Source organism: Pinus tabuliformis, chromosome X (genome assembly GCF_031772625.1).
Source record: "Pinus tabuliformis cultivar Carrire ecotype Pingquan chromosome X, CPIR1, whole genome shotgun sequence".
NCBI classification, from domain to species: Eukaryota; Viridiplantae; Streptophyta; class Pinopsida; order Pinales; family Pinaceae; genus Pinus; species Pinus tabuliformis.
Window position 1 is genome coordinate 1,354,392,936 of NC_142308.1, and position 11,876 is coordinate 1,354,404,811.

Genomic DNA, 11,876 nt, shown 5'->3' on the forward strand with positions numbered 1-11,876 from the left:
TATAGTTAGAGAATAAAATATGACCAAAAATTTTAATCTTGGCAGATCAGTAGATAGGTAGAGAAATAAAAGGAGCTCATAAGCTTAATCTGAGCCCTTGGAAGACATAAGGTTAGAAGTAGATAGTTTGCTTTATAAAAGAAAAGGTAAGAAAGGGTTTGCTAGCCTAAATGCACCCAAATAAATGAAGAAGAATAAAATGTTAGGGTAGATAATGGGTAAGTAGAAGAAAGGTTGCTGAAGTATAAAGTTGACTGGATCAAAACACATGCATCATGCTTAGACATATACTTCAATATGTATGATCAATTCTGGAAGCAACAACGAAGGTTACAAGTTAATTTAATTAACTCCCCCTCATTCAATTTTTCCCCTTACTAATTTCCTATCCAAAATTATGTTCTAGTACTTTAAATCCTTCAAGTCAAAGAGGCTCAGAGCATTTCTCTGACTTTTGGTGGGACGGGATCCTCAGCTTAATGACTTATGGACATCGAGTGTTAGAATCCCCTTCATAAAAGTCATCCCCCTTTATTTTCCTAATAAAACCCCTTTCCCTAAGGTTAAAATTCATTTTCCTAGGAAAAGTAAGCAACTCCATGTTAATCACATTTCATTTAAAAAACCCACAAAAATATTTTATCCTAAGCATATGTGAATAAAATGAATAAACATCACATTTTTTCTTAGGGTATGTTCACTCCACTCATCACATTTCAAATTAATTTTTAACATATTTATGTAAATCCAGATATACCTTTTCCCATATATTAATTAAATCCCCTATGTAAATATCTCAACCCTTAGTTTAATGATAAACCATAGTTTACCCCCTACAAAATCTTCTTAACTTACCAGTTTTAGGTAATGTTGAGATAATCCTGTCATTTAACCCCGCCTGATCATGTAACCCCAACATTAACTCTAAATAAATGATAATCCACTGTAATTAAAACCCTTGGCCCCCCCCCAAACCTCTGTCCATTTCCTCCATGCTAGTCCAACACCCGACTACCATCCGATCATCATCGCCTGCATCTAACATTCCATATCCATATTGGATCTGCCCGATGCCCAAACTTTACCTGCGCGATAAAGCGGTTTTTGCCCCGAACCCCATATTCTACATGTCAAGCATGGACGTAGATTGGGTAACCCCTTTGAAATACCACTTCCTCCATAAAAGTGGCACGGTGGCCTGGGAAACCACCTCCCCACTCACCCGATAAACCACCTACTATTATTCATAAAATTACCCGCCAAAAAGTGGCTGTTGCTCAATAAAAAGGCCGAGAAGCCCTTTTTCGTCTTTTTTCGCTTAATCTCTTTGAAAACCTCTGATAACCACTGTGACACCTGCAAACCTAAAGACTACCAATTAACCTCAATTTAGTCCGCAATGAAGCTGCAGAGACCACCTTCAAAGCTCTCGGAGCCCTTTCAACATTCCACCATCACCCAGAACGCCAATTGGAACTACCTCATCTAAACTCTAGGCATTTGTGAACGAATTACCAGATGCCCTTTCAAAATTTGAAAACATTCACTCTCAAAGTGCTTTAATTAAGTAAAATTAATTGAAAAATACTTTCAAGTCAACAACACACACGCAAACCCTTCTAAAAGTTTCCAAATTTCCTTCCAACCCTTTGATACAACCCTACGCTACCAAATTCAAATCCAAAATAACTAAATTAAGGTTGTCCCTGTCGCCATGGATGTCAAACCTATCACAACTCCTCATTTGGACCTAGACCACCTTCCCCTAGTGGACAAAGATTTCCAAATTAAAGATACAGTTGCCCAGGAACTCTTGCTAAAAATTCACTATTTAAGTAAGGATAGATATCTGAACCATACTGATGACATTGGTCTTTGGGAGTCTGACTTGCCCAAATACCAGTTCCCACAAGTGCATGTTTTTCCTGAAATTGTTCATATGTGCCATGCCTGTTATATTCCCAGTCAAAGAGCTATAATGTCCCCAGACCTAAAGGTCTTGTTTTATATTACAGCTGAGTCCATCAATAAAATGCTGCAAGTGCAACCAGGTCCCAACCTGACCCCACTCTCCATTGGGGATTTGTTAGACCAGTATGCCAAATTGAGTCCCTCTAGACTGGCCCAAATATTTCAAACTTTAATTCGAGAGAAGCAACATATTCCTACAGATACCCCTCCATATGTTTCTGCAAATTTCTCTGAAAGGGGCAAGCACATTATAACAATGATATCATGTATTCTGGGCTATACCACTGATGAATTTACTGATGAGCTCATCCTGGCCTTCATGTCCATTTTCACCCAAGGAAAGCCTCCTACTACCTTGTACAATTATGCCCAGTTCATAGCTAACAGGATGCATGAACAATTCACCAGAATGCATAATGAAAATGTATTCAAATATTCATCTGTCCTTTACCACATGTTTTTATATTATCAGCCAGATAGATTTCCATTAACTCTCCAGAAGTTGGATACTAAAGTCCAGCCCAGAGCAGTTATATTTTGCACCCCAAATTTCCACAAATTTGCATCACCATAAACGTATACAGACTTCATTGACTCTTTTGTCCATCCAAACATGACCATGCTGACAAGAAGCCCTCCATCAAGAATAAGTTAGGACATCAAAAGAGTACTTCAATTGTCTAAGCAAAGTAAGGTGGGATATTGGTATCTTTACCAAAATCACATTGAGATAAGAATCTATGAATGCCATCTTGCCCCATGCAAACTACCTAAATAGCTCCCCATGAGGTTATTTGATCTAGAGTATTATAGAAAAATTATGAGCTCTGATGAGATTAACTTTGTCTCAGCCAAGAAAAAGAGTTAGTTCAAAGTCAAAAACCTATTAGGCCCTTTCATATGCAATTCTAGAGAGGCAGGGAAGGAAGCAGATCAAATTCTACAACAAATGAAGTTTCAAACAAGTTTCATGTGGAGGTATGACCCTCTAGGGTTCATAACCAAACTAAGGTAAAAGGTCAAATTGGGACCTTATATTCATCACCCTCTACCAGACATAAAGGGACATGCCAATCAATTTGAGTGGGTGGAAAACACTCTTATAGATAGCGATAGCACAAAAGTTGATATTCAAAATGCCTTAATTGATCTAGAGAGACAGCTTGATGAAAGCTCATTTCTGCAGGTACCATAACAAGAAACAACCATGAGCACCCCTCCCATTATGAAGAATCCTCGGAATGAGGAAAAGAATCCAAAGAGGAGTATAGAGGAAGCCTCCAGTTTAGGAATGGATACTTCCAATGTGCAGCAGGAAGCTACCCAGAGTAAGAAACCTAGACTCAATCCTATTTCAGAACAGAAAAACACAGAAAGCTTAGTAGAAATAACTGATGTTGAGCCAGACATGAGCAAAGTCATAGCTCCTTTTGGGGAAAAACAGGGGCCATCCACTTCACAAACTCAAATTTTGGAAAGGAAGCTCAGTGTAGAAGTATCTTCATTTAGGAAACTTGTAGATAAAGATAAAGGCATCAAGGATAGGTTTAGGGAGATTAAAATTACAAATGAGCAAGTAAAGGCACAATCATATGCTCAATACCTTAGGCTCACACCACCTAATCAAAATAGGTTGATGTCAGCTTTTGACATAAAGGAAGGAAAGCTGCAGATGTCTTTCATACAGCCAACTACACAACAACCAAGAGCAGCCACTGATTTCAAGAAAATTGATTTTGAAGTGTTGGCAAAGGATATTCATCCCATTTACCAAATTGAGTTGCACAAGTAGGCAGGAGAAATGATTTAATCCACCCTAATAGGAAATCCATAACTGCCCATCAATTTCAAAATTCACTGAACAACATCTCGGCCCAATATCAGTTGGAAAAGGCCTCCTCACATGCCAAAGACACCAGAATCAAGTCCTTGGAAGACTTGAAAATTGAATTGGGACATGATCCCAAAGATATTAAGGCCACAGAGCAGCTGATCAGAAAAAGAATGATGACATTGCTGCCCTCAAAAAAAATTTAAAAATACCTCAGCTACAACATCCATAGACACAGGGAATCTTGGAAAGCTAAGCCAGACATGAAGAGTTGATGGACATAGTCTTGAAACTAAATTATCAGTTGAGGGAAACTGAGAAAGAATTGGATAGCCTAATCCAATTGAAACACAGTGATCTTGGCACCAGTTCAGCAAATGTCATCCCAGCAGTTACCATTGTTGTTCCTTCTACATTGGTAGTCTCATTGGCCCCCACAGCTCCTACTGCCACAACACTGCCAGTGTCCATAGCATCTACATCAGCAACAGGTACAACAGGGGATGAAGCAGCCAAGTTGGTTCAAGCTATGTAAGAGTTGTCGATACAAACCAATGAGATAAATAAGCTCAAGGAAAAAGTGGAAATCTTGGAAACTGATTACAAGCTTGCCAAGATCATGCAGAAAGAAGAAGTCCAGAAAGCCACCAGGATGAGTGAAAGACTCAAGGCCATGGAAAAAGAATTAACATTAGAAAAACCCCTTGGGAAATCTAAGGAAAGATTATGGACCAATATCATTGACTCTGTCAATGATATTTGGCCTTCTATTCAGGTAATCTTTGAACAAATAGACTTAATAAAACTAGCCACAAAGGCTATTCAGAAGGTAAAAGCAGAACTAGGTGAAATGCCAGAGGAAGCTACTAGGATTATCCAGTTCCTCAATGCCAAGAATAGATATGAGCTTCAGGAACTGGGGATAGATGATAGGACAGACACAATTTTGAAGGTTAAAAGGGTCCTCTCCAAGAGGAACCTAATGCAGAGCTTAGAATAAAAGTGTCAAAATATGTAATTATCCGTTGATAAGTTTATGCCCAAGTTTCAAATTTTGATAGAAAAGGGCTTACCCAATCCCTTAGTAATAAATGATAGATTAATGACCCATGATGACTACAAAAAAAGAATCAGGGAGGTGGCCAAAGGTCAAGCGAGTAAATCAGTAATGAAAGCATTGCCAACATGCAATGTACTTTATCACAATTTTGAGAACTTATTTTACCTCCAGCATGAGGTAAAACATTTATTTTTCAACAAACCGACTTTTGCCAAATACATAGAGGCAAATGAAACATATAGGAAAATGTTAAAACTCCAATTGCCTGATGCTAAAACTTGGGAGTCATTAACTAGTTTACTATAGAAATATGCAGTAAAATGTCAATGTACAATAAAAGTAAAGAAGCAAGGTAAAAGGATGATTGGCAGAATAGCAGAGTCAAAGAGTATCAGTCGAAAGTGTATAATATTAAAAGGCTATAGTCAACAAAGCCTACATCTTAGAAGATGAAGGCGAACAACACCAAAATAAAAGGCACAACAAGAAAGCAATTCAATAGCTGTCCCTATCTTCTTGCATGAAGATACTTCTTTTTTCCTAGATTATTTTTGCATACAGTTGCAGATTCTTAGACATTTCTATAGATTTTTAATCAAAAAGATTGTAAAGCTATTGTATCATTGGTTGAGCTAGCAAGCTAGATTAATGAATAAAGAAAAGATATTTCACAAGATTCATGTGTTGAGTGAAATTAAGACAAGTATTTTCATGTGTTTTTGTAATCTTTCTCAAGTTATTCACAGTCTTTAATGTGTTTCTCAATATTAATGTTATAATTGGAAAATTACTTTATAATTTGGTTGATTACACTCTATTTTAATAGTTATGCATTTCAATGTTTTCCACTGATATCTCAGTTAAGGAATTCTTAATTGCTCCTTAGTTAGGTTGTACTCTTCAAAATCTAGGTTAAAGGATTCTTAGATGCCATTTGACCCAGAGTATCCCTCCATTACTCATTCATATCCCAGTCTAAGAACCCTTAATTTCTCTCTCACCTTCATTGAAACCATTTCACCCCTCTGTTCAAAAGATCTGAACTTTACTTTGCTAGCTTGCCCTTTGAACATTTCCTTTAGTGAGTTGATCCAGTTTTGCTACCCTATTGTTGACTCCATAGCCCAATGGTTTAAAGACATCATTTTATCCATCTGTTTCAAGGATCCCACCATCCAATCTTCAATACAAATCAAAAACCCCCAAAGCACTCCTAACTAGCCTAAAATCCAAGCAAACAAAGCTAAATCATATAGAGAGAGCCCTCTCTGAGCCTAGGTTGGCTAGAGCCTATGCTCCAAAGTTGGTTTGTGGTTACCTTGGTCATTTTTTTTCTTCTAATAACTTCTAGAGAAATTACTGAGTGCTAACATAGTGGCAACCATACTAGGGAACAACGAATCCTCAGTCCTAATAAAGCTTTAAGAAAATTCTAAATCTACATTCTGAGCCTCTTAAAGTCATTTGTTAGAAGTTATTTGGAAAAAATCTCACAAAAACAACTAAAAATTGGAAATTATGGCTTCCAGGAAGACTCATTTTACTAGGGCTAATCCAGATCCAAACCCTACCCCAATAGTTGATAACCCCAACCTAATTTCAAGAAAATCCAAAAAAGAAGAAAGCCAGGATAACTATACACCATTAGTGAAAGCTGATTCATGCCCTGATGATTGGTTAGTTGAAGAAGAACTTCCCTTTGATGTGTCATTTGATTTATCATTGTTTAGAACAAAATCTGAAAATGCAATCGATGAAATTGTTCTAGACCCTGATTTTATTGTAGACATTGAAGTTCAACATGCCAATAAATCAATAGATGAATACATTTTGAAATCCCCTCAATCATCCATTAATATCACCATGACCCTTGAGCTTTCTAAACAATTGTCCATTACTTTGAGTTCACCATTGTTCCCTTCAACTTCAACAATAATACCTTCTGAAGTCCATTCTTCACCACCATTTATACCTACACTCCCTCACCAACCTATCATTACTTATTCATCATCTACTAGTCCTGGTTCTTCATCCACTACTACATCATCTCCAAGTACCTCAATCCCACATCTCACCCTCTCCCAACTTATAGCCATGGTAGCCAGATATGCTCCCTTGAACTTTAATGTAGCCTTATCTCCTATGCCAGTAGACTACCAAAGTAAAATTGTTCAATTTGATGGCACAGGACATTACATTGCACAACAACATGTTAATAAGATGACATATTCTTTTGAACTACACAAAATTAATATTGGTGATGTTCAAATGAGGCTGTTTGCTCAGACTTTAGTTGGTGAGGTTAGGAAGTGGTTTAGAGCATTACCTGCTAAAAATATTGATAGTTTAGATGTGTTTTACCAGCAATTTCTGAACAGATGGGAGAAGAAAAAGAATCCCCTACAAATACTTTCAGAATATGAGAGTATTAGAAGGGGACCTAATGAAACCGTTCAAGATTACTGCACTAGATTCAATAATATATATAATTCAATCCCAGTTAACCTTAGACCCCCACTCGACTTAGCATAAATAAAGTTCCCTGATGGTTTTGACACAGATATGGCATAACAACTTAGTGAAAGAAACCCCCCAACCTTAGAAGAAATGGAAACTGTAGTAGTTAGTGTAGAAGCCAATTTGTTAGCTAAAAGAGCTAGAGTTAGAAATGAAAAGGGAGGAACTGCAAAGGATGAAACTTCACCATCTAACATTAAAATAGATAGTTTAGCCAAAAGTATGGAAAGACTAATGGATAGAATAGAGAACATAGAAAGGAAACCCCAATGGGATAACCAACAAGCACCTCAAGTTAGAAACCCAAATTTCAAGAAAAATCAAAATGCTGGAAAAGCTAGGGAAAATGGACCAGATCAGAACGTTAGGCCTCCATTTCAAGAAAAGTATGCCAATACATCCCATCCAGAAGATCTAGATCAAGATGCTCAAATAAACCTAATGGGAGTAAACAATTAAGACACTATTTTTCTAACCCAAGACGAATAGGAACTATACATGCTGCAGCAACTATAGTTACAGTCTGGGGAATCATTTGATTACAAACAGGGATATGATTCTGCTATTTTTGAGGTTCATAAATAGTACAATCTAAGAAGTAGAAAAATATTGATATCCCTGATCCACCTAAGAAATAGTACAAAACAAAAACAAAAAAATCAAAGAAGCCCCTGTAGCAAAAGTCCTCCTGATCTTCCCTAGGGAAAACCAAAAACGTGTTAGCCATAGAATTGTAGACATAACCTCTGAGCAACCATCTACTACCAATCAAGTCATTTGGCCCAATAAACCACCGAACAAAACTCAAAACACTAGGTCAAAAATCCCACAAAAAGAAGGTCCCAATAAAAGAAAAGAAGACAAATCTTCTCAAATCCCTGCTGCAAAAATTCAAAACCTTCAAACAGAAAAAGTCTCTTTGCCATTCAATTTGGCAGCAGAGATATCAAAGCTAAATATTTCAGTTCCTTTAACAGAACTAATCAAGAATGAAACTTATAAATCACAGATAACCCAGAATTTAGACATTGCTAAAAATGAGGATTCAGTGAACTTGTTTGATGACCAACCGAAACTCATATTTGGTCCAGATGTTAATGGCAAACCACTTGGAGGAGTTACACCTTTTTACATTAGACTTAGTATCCATGAAAAAATTCTACACAATGTAATGTTGGATTTTGGGGCCTCTCACAACTTAATGCCAAAATCGGTGATGGAGAAATTGAACCTAGACATTACAAGGCCTTACAAAGATTTATTCTCATTTGACTCCAATCAAGTAAAGTGTCTAGGATTGATTAAAGACCTATGTGTTACTTTAGTTCAATATCCTACCAAAAGTATCCTTATGGATATTGTAGCTCCTGATTTCCCACCAAAGTATGGCATGATGTTATCCAGATCATGGGGAGCCAAACTCCAGGGATCCTTACAATTAGATATTTCATATGCAACAATCTATATTTTCGGTCAACCTAAGAAACTATACAAAGAAACTCTAATGAAATATATGGTAAGTAGCTAGGATCGGCCTCAAAACTTTCCTATATACTGCATACACTCTGACTTGGATTCATTTATTCTGTATAATGTTGATCAAACACAAGAAAATATTTTAGACAGTACTTCTACATTACCAAAAGAAATTGTAGTTTCTACAGAAAATAAAGTAGACCAGACTATAGAACTGTTTAATGAAGAAGACAATCAAATTTTTATAAATGATGAGAAGTTTGTGGCACCTGATAGTGTGAACATAAATCACGATATGTTATGGCATTTAGATTTTGATGGATCAGTCAATAGGCATGGAGCAAGAGCAGGAGTGTGGATATATAACTTGGAAAATGATTACTCAAAGGTCATGCATATAGATTAAATTTCATATGTTCTAATAATATGGCTTAGTATGAAGCATTAATTTTAGGTCTTATGTTAGTTAGGAATCTAGGAGCTAAAATAGTTTCTGTCATGGGACTCTGAACTAATTGTAAAAGAGATTAATGGTGTATATATGACAAAGGACCCTAGATTAAGTTTTTATAGGGGAACTATCATAGAAATACTTAACACTTTTCTAGAATCAAGGCTTGCAGTAATTCCTAGAAAACATAACATGTAAGCCCATAGTTTAGCAATGTTTGCTAGCACCTACAAATTACCCTTCCAGCCCAACCATCAGTACACTGCTGAAGTTAGTCATAGGCCTGCAATTCCAGATAATTTAAAGAATTGGAAAATATTTTCTGATGATAAACAACTAAACAACTTTTTAATTTCAGAAGAAGAATTTAGCAATAAAAATATAGATACTGATACATCAATAGATCCTGACACTAATGATGAGATAGAAATAAATGAGATAGAAGGTGATGAAATAGATAGACTTAACTGTACTAAATTTACCAAATGAGATGTAGATAACTTAGAGCAAATTGAGATTGATGAAATAATCAGTGAAGAAATCGAAGTAATTAATCTCAAAGATAATTTCTTACCTAAGAGATTAACCCCTCTGGAAGATTTATTTGATTTGAATGATGTACCTAGGAAACCTAAGATGGAACCTTTAAGGTGTGACATAGAGGAATGTAATATAGGCACCGATGAAAATCCTAAACTGATCAAACTTTCAAAATCATTACCCCCAACTGAAAAAGTGGAATATATTGAGTTGTTGAAAGAATTTCAGGATGTCTTTTCTTGGAGTTATGAGGACCTCAAATCCTATGACACCAACATCATCCAACACACAATTCCTATTAAAGAAATCAAAAACCTTTCAAACAAAAAATCAGAAGGATTAATCTTGTCTTATTTCTTGTAATTGAAAAAGAAATTCAAAGGATGTATGATAACAAAATAATTGCACCAATCAAATTTTCTGATTAGGTCTCAAACTTGGTGCCAACTGGAAAGAAAACTGGTGAGATCAGACTCAGTGTGGATCTCAGAAACCTCAACAAAGTGTCCCTAAAAGACAATTACCCTCTCCCCAAAATGGATCACATTTTATAGAGAGTAATTGGATCAACCAGAATCTCATTGTTGGATGGGTTTTCTGGTTATAATCAAATCTTCATTCATCCAAATGACCAACCCAAAACTACCTTTACTATTCCTTGGGGCACATTTATGTTTGTGAAAATGTCGTTTGGGCTAATGAATGCAGAAGCCACTTTCTAGAGGGATATGGATATAGCCTTTGCAAAAGAAATCCATGATTTCCTTGTAATATATCTAGATGATATTACTATATTTTCAAAATCTAACAATCAACATTTGGATCATCTGAGGCAAGTTTTTATTAAATGCAAGAAATTTAGAAACTATTTGAACCCCAAAAAGTACTTGTTTAGGTTAGAAAAAGGAAAGTTGTTAGGTCACATAATTTCAAAAGATGGTATAAGAATAGACCCTGCTAGAATAGAAGCCATCCTACAAATAAAACACCCTAGGAACATTAGAGAGTTACAAGCTTTCTTAGGAAAAATCAATTTTCTTAGAAGATTTATATCTAATTTAGCAGAGTTAATTAGATCACTAAAGAACATGCTGAAAAAGGACTCCACCATAAAATGGACTTTTGAGGCTAAAAAATCCTTTGAAGATATTAAACTAGCCTTGACTAAAACACCTGTGTTAATTAGTCCTAAATTTGACAGAGATTTCATCTTGTTTTCCTTCCCTTCTAAGCACACCATTGCTACAATTATATTGCAAAAAAATGACCAGGGCTATGAACAACCCATTGCTTTCTTTAGCAAAGCCCTTAGATATGCCACCCTAAAATATAATAAAATGGAAAAACAAGCCTTGGCTTTAGTCAAATCCATTAAGGACTTTAGGGTATACATCTTATATTCTCATATAGTAGCCTACGTTCCTAATTCAGTAGTTAAAAACATCCTAACTCAGGATGGTCCTGATGGAAAAAGGGGAAAGTGGATTGCCACTATTTTAGAGTATGATATAGAAATCAAACCTACTAAGTTAATGAAGGGCCAAGGTTTAGCCAAACTCATGGTTGAATCAAACTATCAGGCCTTGGATATAAACTTTATTGCAGCAATAGATAATGAAGAGGAGATGGCGACTCCACTAATCAGCCAAGCCTTTTTTGAACCACCTTGGTATGCTGATATTATTTATGTTTTACTAAATTCACAAGCTCCTCTTAAATTATCTAGGACTAAAAGTGGGTTTTTGAAGATGAAATCCTTGAAATTTTGTATATTAGACAATGCTCTATTCTGGAGAGATCATGAAGGTATTCTTATCAATTGCTTGTTAAAAGAGGAATCTGACAAAGTTTTGGAATAATTTCATGCAGGTGACTATGGAGGACACCTTTACTGGAAGACCACTGCAGATAAAATCCTTAGAGTTGGTTTCCACTGGCCTACCTTGTTTGTTGATGCCGAAACATATGTGACCTCCTGTCACAAATGCCAAATTTTTGAGGGGAAGAAAATGCTCTTACCTTTACCCCTC